The sequence below is a fragment of the Pteropus medius genome, unplaced genomic scaffold, assembly GCF_902729225.1.
Source record: "Pteropus medius unplaced genomic scaffold, Ma_sr-lr_union100, whole genome shotgun sequence".
NCBI lineage: Eukaryota > Metazoa > Chordata > Mammalia > Chiroptera > Pteropodidae > Pteropus > Pteropus medius.
The window spans coordinates 14,439,407-14,453,220 of NW_024354500.1; the positions used below are offsets into that span (position 1 = coordinate 14,439,407).

The following is a 13,814-nucleotide window of genomic DNA, read 5'->3' on the forward strand; positions in this document are numbered from 1 at the left end:
TTATTGCTTGAATTTAACAAAGCGGCTTGGTCCCATTTGCCTCACATCCAAAGTCATCCTCGGGCTATTAGTTGGCTACAAGTGCTGGTTATGTGAGTTGATAATGGACACCAGGTTACCCAATAAGGACCAATGGTATGGTAAATGAGGTAGATTTAAGGAAAGACGATGGAAGCTGGATTCAGTACTGGATGAATTCAATTATATGCACTATGCAAGTGGAAAGGAGACATAAACTGGGAAAAATGACAGAAAAACAAATAGTGTTACATGAATTATGACCATGTATGGGAGGTCTCCCTGTAGGGTCGACAATTGAATTAAATCAATTAGCAGGCAATTTAAAAATCTTTCTCATTTATGATGTTTTGTTTAGAGGAAGAAATTATTTTATGTAATGATTGAGTAAAAATAAAGACTTACAAGTATAGTAATTAGTCTCTCATTTTTAGTTTTAATTACTTTAAAAAAACACAAAAATTATAGGAACAAAAGAATGGCTTCAAAACAAGTTTCAGTGAGTTATTCTAAAATTAGGAGAAGGTAAAATTAGACACAGTCACCTGTGTCTGTGAGGTTTTGTCGTTCACCTGCGTGGAAGCCTTCCTGTGGGCTTTGCTTCCTGAGTAGAACAGATTCTCGGAAGCATACATTTTTGAAGACACTAAAAATAAGTTACTGTGATAAAAAACATCTCTCTGTAGCTCATGGACTGTGAAGCATTAAGAAAGTACAAGAACTCGATGAAGCCCACCCACTTATTAATGCACTAAAGAATTACACCTAGGAGTGAAATGTGGAGAGGTGATGGGGGCTTAGTGCTTGGAGAGCTTCCAACAAACACATTGTATAGCATGAACAGCCAACTGAGAAGCAATTAGTCGTCTAAGACAATAGGCAGGATTAACTGCATATACCTGCTCTAATGGCATCACACAAAATTGAAGACACTCTTAATGACCAGTTTTAAAAAGAGTATCATCCCTGTCTCTATCGTGTATTTTCAATTTTCTTTTCTGTTTTCCTTCTTTAAAAATCTCACATAGCTTCTAATACCTCTGATCTCTATTATCTCATTTTTTTCTTTCTATTTCTGAGCTCCCCATGCATCAGTTGGCTTTTATAAGATTTCTGCTGAAGCATTCTCTTTTTTAAGTGGTTTGCCTGTTTCCATAAGAGTCCTTAAAATCACACCTGCTACTACAAGTCCACTTGTCTCAACTTAGATTTTTTTTTTTTAGTAACTTTCTTTCACATGCACTTACTGTCCATTTCTTTTCACTATCTCTCAATTTCAGCAATTTTTTCCACGTTTTTTTTTTTTGGTATGTAAATAATTAAGGAGCTCACTCAAAACTTCCAGACTGTCAAACCCAAAGGATGTATTCTAGGGTTTGTTTGATCTGATCTTTCCTTGAGACTCTTCTCTCTCAACTTTTCATACAGTAGGTTCTACTGGTTTTCCTACTTTTTTATGTTCTCCAGAACTATTTCATCACAGCCATGGTACTGTCCAGTGGTGAATTTAACCATCTCAGTGTTTTAAGCTGTACCTCGAACTCAGTGTATGCAAACAGCCTCATTATCTCCCCTATTTTTGTTAATTACATCCATCAACCAAGCCAGACAATGTGGGTGTCATCTTTTACTCCTCCCTCTCCCTAACAGCTAATAAGACATTTCCAATGGTCACGATGCTAGTTTAAACCCTTCTCATCTCTGAATTAACTTTCTACTTGGTCTCCCAATCTCTATTCTTCCCCACATCACCTTTCCCTATACCCCATCTTCTCCTCTCACTGCCATCTCTGTGATTTTCTAAAAATGCAAGTATGATTCTTTGATACTCTTGCTTTAAATCTTTCAATGCTATCTCTTTTTTTATTTTATTAAATGTATTGGAGTGACATTGGTTAATAACATTATATGTTTCAGGTATATACTTTTATAATACATCATCTGTATATTCCATTGTATGCAATGCCTTCTAATACCTACAGCAGCGCTTCTCAAATTTCAGCCTGACTCTGAATCACTTGGGAGCTTATTAAACATAATTTTGACTTAGGTAGGGGTATAACCAGCACTACATGCTGCTGCTGCTCCTTGGACCACACTTGGAGTAGCAAGAGTTCCAGGTTCACATCCAAATGTTAAGCAGGTACCCCTTACCATCTGGTCCTTGCTTAACATTATAGCTGCAATTCCTGACATTGCCTGGAAAACTCCTGTGATACTTCTGTCACTCCAAACCTTCACTCTGCCTTCACACAGTGATCCTCAATGTTTTCTAGCCACACTTCGCATATCTTTTCGGTCAATAAAATAAGCACCAGCCTAGGATTAGTCCATATTCAAAAAATAAAAACCAAATAAAATTTCCGTAATAGCAGGGAAATATGCGTGTTCTGAGCTCTTTATTGTGAAATGGTTCAACAATATCACATTTGTTTCATATTTCTTAACAATTCACCTTTGAGTCTTTACTATGGTAATCTTTTTTTCTTAATGAAAATCTCACTAAAATTTTCATAAGGCCAGTGGTGAGAGAAGAGAATTCTATTAAGAGCTTTATGAAAAATATATATCTCTCTCTAGATATTGTCTTTTAATATTTTCATTGTATTATCAATTACTTATCTTCATTCTAGCTTTATAGCTCATTTTTCTTTTATTATTAGAAGTGGCTAATAAAAAGGTAGATTAAAATACATAGGCTGTTTGACCAGGGTTGAACATAATTTGCTACACCATGAACATTAGAAAGCAATGTTTATATGAGAGATCAACCTCTTTTTTTGAGCCCAGAACAGATATTATTTTGGGAAGAACAATCTCTCATAATGTAGTTGAGCCATTAATTTCAGGCTCATCTCTCACTACTTCTAGTAACATAGACCAACATGTTCTTAACCATGAAAACTGCTGAGCTATTTTACACATTTCTGTACTTTTCCATATGCTATTTACTCAGCTTAAAACTCCCTTTCTCACCCCCATAGCTAACTCTTCCTGTTCATACAGAACTATGTCGTGTTACCTAGATTAGGAAGCCTGAACCGATTGCCTCAGCTGAGCTAGCTTCTTACTGAATTACCTATGATTACCACCATTTATACTGCTCAAGAATCTGATTTATTTGCATGACCCTCATCCCCACCCCATTAGAGGCAGGGACCTTGTATCTCTTGTGGCTGGCTGGCACAGTGTTGATTTACAAGGTGCTTTTGGCAAAATAATGCCTTCTTCCTCCAAAAGTGTCCATATCCTAATCTCCTGAACCTGTGAAAATGTAGATTTATACTGGCAAAGGGATTTTGCAGAAAGAATTGATAGTCTTGAAATGGAGAGTTTATTCTAGGTTATTATCTAGGTGGCCCAATGTAATCAAAAGGATCTTTTTAAGAGAAAGGAAGTAGTGTCACAGTCAGAGGAGATGTGAAGTGAAAGCAGAGGTTGTATGATATAGCCTTGAGCTAGAGGATGCGGGAAGCCTCTAGAAGCTAGAAAGGCAAGGAAATAAATTTTTCTCCTAGAGCCAACAGAAAGGAATGTATCCCTGCCAACAACTTGATTTTAACCCAAGACCCATTTTGGACTTCTGACCTCCTGAACTCTGAAGTGGATTTGTATTGTTGTAAGCCACTGAATTTGGATAATTTGTTACAGCAGCAATAGAAAACTAATGCAGTGCTCAATTAATGTTCTTTTACAGAATACATGAATAGAAAAGTGCCTCTGGGCTCATTTTCTCTATCCTTGAGTTCTTTTTATTTTATCTTTCTCCTTGAGCAGCAGGGGAAGCTAGACGTGATGCTCTAGGACCTGCCTGAGGTACCTTTCACACCTATAGATGTTTTTTTTCCGTGCATTCTGCTGGTCCAGCTAGATCAGGGCTCGGAGGGGCTACCTACTACATCACTCCGCTCAAACAGGAACTCATGCTTAATTAAATATTTTCTATCACCTATCGTGCAAGCTCTGTGGTTGGCGCTGTGGGAAATTTTATTTGGACTGTAGTTTACTTTAAAATTCTCTAGAATTCCTTGAGAATGAGTACTGAAATAAGTTAAATTCAAGCATAACACCTCTTGCTATCAGCCCCTGCCCTCCACCTGGCCCATCCTCCCAGCCTCCTCCCATAAGACAGGACCACCCAACTCCTTTGCAGATTTCCTGACCCATTTAGGTAACTTTCTGAAATACTGCAAAGCTTCCTCTGCCTCAGGCCTTCATTTCTAATTTAATGTATGTAAATGTATACAGAAAAAGGCTTTTTTTTAAAGGTAAATTTTCTTTTCATGGTAAATTTCACAGACTTTTAATTTATTTTTTATTAAAATTATTGAAGTGACATTGGTTAATAAAATCAAATAGGTTTCAAGAATACAATTCAATATTACATCATATGTATCACAGGTCTTTTTAATTGCTATTCTGACGGTTAAAAAAGCAACATGAAGTCGACTGTGTAACTTGTACTCAGCGGTCCGGCCTCTAGGTGTCGCCGCCACCCAAGTCCTGCTATTAAAGTGCGCCTGCCCCTGTACACACCTAAGCTTTTAGTTTTTTTCAAGGTTACTGGGAAGAAAAAATAGATTCTTTTACCTATGTTATGCATAAATATATATTTTTCACATATATAGCGTATATAATATTATGTACTATAATATAGTATATATTATACAAATATATAGAATATACATAATATAGAATATATATATATAAATCTAACCACAGAACATTGTCATTTTCCTCCGCTCCATTTTAGCTCTAATTTTCTGTGCAAAATTCAAACTAAGAGTAAATGATGCACCTGGCTACTTTTAAATTTTATTCTTTTATTTTCCACATAAGCACTGGAACATCTTGGATTTTGTTTGACTATCAGAACATTCATTAAAGGTGCACCCAGTTCCACAGACAGACAAACAAATGATTTTCCTTGTACCACACTGTTTTAGTGTTTTCCCTTCCTCTAGATTTGCATACATTTTTTGGAGGCTGCTATGAATTCATTTGGTTTTCAAAGCAAGTGAAACGCAGCAAACTTTGAAGAGTGGATGCATTTAGAGTCCTGGAAATATTCTGAAGTTCACTAGTCATTAACATTTCATTCTTCCCCATTCTGAAATTTTGTAACTTATAGATGTAAATATATGGCATTTTGAATCTGAAATAAGAATGCCAAGTGGGAAAATTTAGAAGGGTTGAGAAAGGTTGAAACTCCGCCCTTAGGTACTGCTACTTTCTGATTTTAATGTTCTCTATATTGCCAAATTCAGAAGATTTGTCTGTCTCAATTTCAAAACATAAAACAAACTTTTACAAAGATCATCAGTTCAATTTTTTTTCTTTTTATGCTTGAATTGCCTTCTTATTCACGTGTACTTATTTATGCCTTGACATTGCTACTGCTTCTGCAATTCTCACTATGTCCCTGTGATTCTTTTTAACCAACTTTATAATTATTAAATTTTACTTTTGATGGCTGCTGTAGGTCACATTTCATAGGCTAGGCCAAGACTTAAATAGAATAACTGGAAAGAACATTTCGTTTAAAGATACTCCTTGCCTCTCTTAAAAAAAAAAAAAAAAAAAACAACTAAGATTTAGTAGAACTAAAAAATTGAGACAAGTGTTCACTATGATATGTGTATATGTGTGTATATACACACACACATATAAAAATGAGAGCTTTCTAAATCTTATGTTTAATATTTATACAGTCATTTCTGACAATTCTGAATATAGCCAAAGCTATTGTTAGGCAAAGAACTTTGACTACATTGTAAGAAAAGAGAACACACTGTTTTTATCATCCACCCACTTCTTCTACCAAGAAAAATGCTTTACAGCAGTTAGCTCATTTTTAGGGCTCTATCTAGTTACTGCAGAATTCTGTCAAGCTTCTGAAAGCAATTCATATTGATTTCTGACTTTGGAGCTAAAATTAATAAGGAGCCCAGGAAAACCAGGACTTTCCTTGAATGGAGAAACAACCCCACAGTTATATTAGTGACTGAATTGGCTGTGCTAGTTAAGATTTTTTTTAATTATGTGTATAAAAAAATATGATCAAATTGAAAAAGGGAGTAACTACATAATAAAAGTATCAAATAAAGAGTATCAAATTTTGGTTTGCTTCCATTGTAAGCCAGCATTGACTTATACGACCCTTCCATTGGGCTCTTGGTGAAATGAGAATGTTTAGAGAACTAATATTTTTGTAAAATAATAAATAGTTCCAAATCTCCCTGGCATACCTATTAACAGGTGGCAAAGTCTGGGCTTGTGAAGTCAGGGTAATTAATTCCGGAACTAACACCAGTGTTACTGCTGATTTACAGACACCTGTAAAATCCATGCCATAGAACTAAAAGGGTCAGGGGCTCTCCAGTGCTGGTCTTCTCTAGTTCAGGTCCTCACGGTCCCAGACACCTCTTCCGCACATGGGCTTGGTGGCACCACAATGACATCAACACTGTAAACTTCCATGACAGAGCCACACAAAAAGTTACTTTTATATTCCTAACAAAGTCCAGAACAGTGCTGGTGCTCTGAATATCTGTTTCTCTTGATTCAGTAAACATGTCTTGATGGTATACAAAATCTTCAAATACTGATGAGAAAATTGAAACAGAAAACAAGGGCAAACCGTGTTCCAGCAGCAAGCCGAGATGGCATTGGTAAAGTACAGAGTGTCCTGGGCTAGCCATGTTTTGAAGCCAATTACTTTCTTAGTAAAATTAATTTTTCTTTCGCTTCGGGTTCACTTAAAAGTTAATAAAGGAAGGAGATCTGGCAGGATCATCTATCTCTCCATCTACCCACCTGCTTAATCACTAGCTGCCATGGACTGAGAGTCTGGGAACGCACAGCATCTTTGGATTTAATTGGATCTGGCACCTACCATTTACTAATAACCTTCTGCCTTGTCTTTCATTAGAGGTAAGATCTTTTAGGGTGAGTGAATAGGTCAGACTTCACAGAGAATTTTTTTTCAATTTTCTATTTGCCATAGGCGTAAATTAAAAACAAAAGGAGAAGGAGACGATAGCTAAGTTCTTTATGAAAGTATTGTGTACTTGGTATTTATTGTTTGGGAATTAAAGAGAAATTTTAGTGCTAGGCTAAGACCAATGCTTTAAAAATAGTTTGGTGCATGTCTTCTTAATACCTGATTACACCGAGTCATTTCTTGAAGCTTTAAATATGTACTTTCGCATCATGATTTTTCCTTTAAATAAAATTCCAACAGCTTTATAAAACGGAGAACCATAAAGTAAAGATGACTAGAATGAGCTTTGCATCTTTCTGTGACATTTATATTTGTGACAGGACATTCACCAGCGTAGTTAACAACTGAGTTGCTAACTCTCACAATGAAGTTTTGGATAATTGACAGCAAGACATCATTATTGTTTGTAATGCAAATTTTCACTAAAATTACCTATACTTCATAAAACATTGATAATCTTTTTGCTCTTAATGAGCATGGCTAATTGCAGATGAGAAGTCATTAAGAGAATCCTTTTCTGATACACACCAGTTATCAATTGATGGTGTTTTAGCTCCAAATTCACCCCCAACACGTTCTGTAATAATGATCAGCATTCCTTTAAACACCTCTCCTTCACAATGAATGTGATGTTAAGCTTTCTCAGTAGAGGGTGCTGGAGGAACATTGCAGGAAGGGGCCCTCCTGGGGGGCTGCTGCACAGTGGTTGAGGGATGTGGGTCTGATGGTGCTGCTTCAACTAGGGGGGGTCCCAGAACACATGGTCCCTCAGGGACCTCGCAACTCTGCTCTGGCCTGGTGATAACCTTCCCAGAGTCTCCTCGATGTGGACGCCACATGTTCTAAGTCTCTGTCTGCACTGGCACCTTGACCCCCTCTGCAAGCACACACGCTAGGCCACAGCTCATCTGGCTGCTGCCTGCACTCTGGAGTGTTGCTTTCCATTGCCAGTGGCAGTAAACCAGGACCTTCCAGGGACACCAGCAAACCTCTGCCATGAAGTGGGCTGCAACTATCACTTCCCCAAGGGCTCTGGAGCCTAGCCTCCCTTCCAAGTTTGTCCTTCCTTGGGCATTCATTCTCCTTCAGCCCCAGGTTGAGTTTTCTTATATCTGACAGTCACTCTGATACAATAAAAAAACTAGACATTTCAGTACATAGTTACATATTTAATTATCAAATAGACTTGAACACATACTAAAAAACTATTATTTCATTTGACTCTAGGGTCAGCTTTTATATAACAAATTTATTGTGTACAAATTAAAAGAGAACATACATGCAATGTCTCTCAATACAAAGCTAACTCAGACCAAATAGTATAAAATAAAAAACACACACAAAAAAAGCAGCTTCTGAGATACTAAACACTAAATGTTTATGTTCACAATGAGTACTACGCTTTCATCAACATCATGTAAATGTAAATATCCATATTTGGTATCAACAAACTCCACAGAATAGTCTTAATACAAGATAAAAGATAATTGGATCTGGTTTTGATATAATTGGGCTTAACTGGTGATTGGTGATTATGTCCTTACTGAAACAGAAAAGGGCTTATCCTCTCCTTCCTCAGATGTTCAGCAGGTAAAAGATAAAAGCCGAGGCACAAAGAAAAGAAAAATGACTTAATAGCACAGAGTTCTTGGGCTTTGGCTAGACAGCATATTTGGTGACTCCAGCCACAAGTCATGCAAAAGATGCTGTTCCAATCAACAAAAAATTAGAATGCAAATGAAAACAATATGTATATTGAAAATACTATTCAATAAAGGGTCATTCGCAATGAGAATGACTATTTTTCAGTAATGACGAAAACATTGGAGAAAACAGATCCTTGCCAACACTTAAAATTCATTCTCTGCTAATATGACCCATTTTGGGGAAGAGGGCTGTCTCTTTTGGTAGACACCACAACCACCCAAATTTTCCTACCGTCAGCATGTCATTTTGCCTGCATATCTGATTTTAGCAGTACCTCTGTCCATCCTCATTATAGATGTAACTGGTTTTTGGATTCCAGAAAAGCTGTCCCTAGAGAACTGGCTCACTCTGGAATGGTCTCACTTAGAGGCAGCCTGGTCCCTAAATGAGTCAATGATTTTCCAATAGGGAAAGGGTTTCCTGCTGTTATCATTCAGAAACCATCCATAAATCATAATTCTGCAGTCATTTTACATGTTAAATTTGCAACTGCTAAAATTCTGTTTGCTCAGTTACCTTATGATTAGGATGGCAAACCTGTCGGTATTCAGTTTCTCATTTATGACTGGGATACAGTATAATAATAAATATTTATTAGGCATGTAAAATAGTACAGTAAGGGAAGCTGCAGCTGGAGTCATTCTTTCTGGTTGCCAATCTGGGCAGTAAAAATATTGCTGTTATCATCAATTTTGCTACCCGCTAAACTAGTTGGTTAGGATGTGGCTAGGAGTAGATTAAGAGTCGTTTACTACTAAAGGCAGAAAGAGAGAAAAAAGGGTAAGTCTGGTCTAGGATGACAGAGTTGATGCCAAATTGCTGGTCTTTTTGCCCCAGCTATTGATCTGAGTCATCTTTGAGCCTAGCTGTGGGTTGTCCCAGAGCCCAGAGTCTGTATTTCAACCTAGTGATATTATTAGTATATGACATGGGAATGGATTGACAGGGAGAAAAATATTATGCCAATTTAACAGATGGGATAATCATATCAATAAACTAAACCAAATAAGTGTGAAAAATGTCTATAATTTACCTCAGACAAATTGTTCCACCCATCTCCAAAGGCTAAATCCTACATAGGTGTGGTAGTTCATTTGAATGACAAATAATGAGCCCCAGAGCAACATGCAAAGCAGCTACAGGAAACACAGATGGCTGGTGTCTCTTGGCTTGCAAGGGCTATAGTACGATCACTCTTTCAGGGCAGGGTCTTAAAACAATGATCCCCTCATTTTTGCACTGAATGAGTACTGTTACCATCAATTACTTTAATGACAAAACTAACACAGGTTTTCCCCAAGAACTACTTTGCTAGGAAAATGGCAGAAAGGAAATGGTTAAAAACTTTGGGCAGGGAAAGGAAGATATTTTCCCTTAACACTCACATTCTGTTTTCATCTTTGGCAATGAGACCAGAAAGAAACTTTAAGAAAGCAGATTATCTATATATTCTTATGAGCTCAAATGAGTTTTACAGATACAGAGAATTAACATTTTAGGGAATCTAGGACATAATCCTATTAATATTCATCACTATTCTGAAGATTATAGATGATATCTGTGTGGTTCATTAAATTCCCTCTTTAACACAAGAAAAAACAAAAATGCCACCATGACTTAGTTTACAGATGTGGGCCAATTCGACAGGGACATTAACTCTGTAAGACAATTAAGGAACAAGAGGCTGGACGTATAGAGAGATGTCCCATGTTACAACATACACACATTATTCTTTATTCCAGGAAAAAAAGATGCCCCCACCCGCCTAAAAAAAAAAAAAAAAAAAAAAAAAAAACCTTCAATCTGGAAGAACAAAAAAGCAAGATGAGAGAAGCATTTATCTTGGCAGTAATATTAGAAAATTATATTCCAGAAGAGGTTTGTTCACATCTCCTTTCATATTACAAATGAAAGAATGAGGTATTTTGCCAGAACTCCCCAAACATTTAAAGGTATTTATGTCTCCATTGTAAATTCAGGAGAGAGGTTGGTATAAAACAGTACTGTCTAAAAGAACTATAATGTAAGATGTATATGTAATTTGAAAATTTCTAGTGGCCATATTTTTTAAAAAGTGATGTTAGTTTTAATATTTAATTTAACCTACTCAATATATCCTGAATATTATCATTTAAAAATGTAATCGGTATAAAAATTATTAGTGACATATTTTATTCTTTTTTCATACTAACTCTTCAAAATCTGGAATATATTCTATACTCACGGCACATCACAAATTCAACTAAGTACATTTTAAGTGCTCAATCGTTCTATGTGGCTTGTTGGTATCATACTGGACAGAACTGTTCTATACTATAGAGCTTACATTTCTATGACATTAAAATGATAGATAGTTGCACTGGAACTTTTTCAGTGGAAAGTTCGTTATAGTTAATTTTATTATGGAACCAAAAATGATGTATATTTTAAGAGTATGGAGCATACTCTTTTTATAAAAAGGTCTAAATCTTTGTGCCTTATATTATAAGCAGTATCAAGTTTTTAGTTAATATGCTTCCAAATGCGAGGGTCCTTAGTCTATTAAAAATGCTGTCCTCTGTTTAGCAGGAGCCTCAGAAGATAGGACTGCATTGCAATTTCTTGTTTTTATACCTACCAGTTTACACACAGGAAAACATGCGACTGCCACAACACACTGGGTTATATTTACATGATGCTGATCTCTTTCATTCATAAAGATCATTATGCATACACGATCAACATAATTTCTTATGACTTAAATAAATGGTTTTTTTTTAATATTCTACATATAACATTATAGTAAGCCTATTATGTTGACATACTAAGGAAATGTGCCTATATAAACATGCAGTCTATATAAAGATTTCCTTCTGGTAAGATCCTGTAGCAGAAAACCAAATTGTTACTGTTTTGGAGGCAATCTGAAGTCTCGTGTTGCCCCTGGCATGGGGCAGGGGAGGGATAAAACGCAGAAGTGCGATGAGCATTTTTCCTGTTCTCCGCTGACGCTGACGCAGCAAAGAATTACAGGTCAGTGAGATTTAGAAAAAGATTTATTGAAGGATATTTTAGAAAGAGATGGGCTACTCTAAAGAAGGCTGCAGCCCTTGGAATTTGGGAGGTGAAAAGATAAGATAGAGTATGCTCCAATGGAGGGATGGGTTCTCAGTGAAGAGGGCTGTAACAACACAGAAGTGGGAAGGTCTGTATTATACTGGGGCTACGATAGGTGGTTACAAAGCTGTTCCCAGGTGATTGGCAGTGAGGTCATTTTGACTGACACTAGGCTGCTATATTACACTTTGTCTAGTGCGCATGTGCTTACCCAGAATTCAGTCTAGATTCATGAACCTCCCGGCATAAACGTGGTATTATATAATGATGGTATAATGAGGCTGAAGTTGTAGGCAGGTTAGGGTTGTACCTTCTATGTAAGGGTCTGTGGCTGGATTAAACCAGCTTTAGGTTATGGCCCTCCCATCTTTTGTCTCCAGGAATGCAGGAGGGATTCTTTAACTACCAATGGGGTGATCTAAGGTGGTTTCTGGGATGGGCCTCCATTCCTTTGTTCCCCTGTCATTCATGTCTGACTAGCTACCTAACAAAATCATGACATTAATTTCCTACCCAATGACTGGAAATGATGAACCTTATAATAGCTTCAAAGAAAGAACCTATATAGCACAGGGAGGTTTCCAAAGTTCATCTTCTCTTGGCCTGTTACGCTGAGAAGCTGAAAATCAGTACACAATAAAAACACACAATATATGTATGTAACTTTATTTTCTTCAAATAGAATAAGGTTTCACATGGTTTTCATACTTCTGGAAATAGCTTCAAAAGATTTTTCTACTCTAGAGTTTCTTTTTAATAATTAAATAAGTGCTAACTGATAGAAGGTTTAAGTGTAAAGAACTCCTGAAAATTAATAATTAAAAACAATACAATTTTAAAAAGATAAAAGATAAGAAGAGGGATTTCCAGCAATAAGAATTCCCATAATAAAAAATGTTCAACTTATTAGTAACCCAATATGTGCAAAATGAAACGAGATACCATTTTACACTCAGCTTGGCAAAAATTTGAGTCTGACAATCCCATAAGTTGGTAAGGATCTAGAGTACTGGACATTTTAATATACAGGTGGGAGTGTTAGTTGGTACCATTACTCTGGAAAACAATTTGGCCTTATCTATTTAAGTTGATGATATGCTTTATTGTATGACACAGCAATTCTATTCAAGGTATACATCTGCTCTTGTGTATGTGCACTAGAAATCACATAAAGGAATGTTCATAGCAACATTTCCTTTTTTACACTTCCTTCCTTCCTTCTCTCCCTCCCTCCCTCCTTTCTTCCTTTATTCCTTCCTTCCTTCCTTCCCTCCTTCCTTCCTCTCTTCCCTCCTTCCCTCCTTCTCTCTCTCTCTCTCTCCTTTAGGCGAGGCAACTCTTGGTTGACCTCACCGATTGCAAGGACCTTATCAGCTTACAGTCCCTTATTTTTTAATTTTTTTTATGCCTACAGCACCTGGTGTTCCTAGGTGGTCTCCCATCCAAGTACTAACCAGGCCTGAACCTGCTTAGCTTGAAATCAGATGGGATCAGGGTTGTTCAGGGTAGCATGGCCATAGACTCCTTTTACTGTTTCAAAGAATGATGCAGTTCAACATCCAGCAACAGAAGGGGACAGTTGTGATATAGTCATACAATGAAATAAAACTTAGCAGTGAAAATAAACAAACTAGGGTACTTGTTTTAAAATGATAACACCCAATTGCTATGAACATAAAAATGAATCGACAGAATACAGTTTAATCCCATTTATTATGATTTAAGGATGCATACATACATGGAGATAAAATGATAAAGGACAGAAAGGCTATGATTAACACACAGAGTTCAGGAGAGGGGCTCCCATCATCAAACAGAAACAGGACAGGATCAGAGAAGAGCAAACAGTGCTTCAAAAGAAAGGCAATAAACTGGTGGCGGGCACACGGGAGTTTATTACACCCTTTATATTTTAATATATAGATATGTATGTGCATATATATTCCATTGTATGTATGAAGTAATTTTAAATTGGAATGGTCATAACAAA

The 13,814-nt window shown here is 36.7% G+C and overlaps 1 pseudogene; it reads right to left on the reverse strand.

Moving 5' to 3' along the window:
• Positions 1 to 13,229: 13,229 nt before the first annotated feature.
• LOC120595151 (uncharacterized) lies at positions 13,230 to 13,346 on the reverse strand (annotated as a pseudogene).
• Between the last annotated feature and the right edge of the window lie 468 nt (positions 13,347 to 13,814).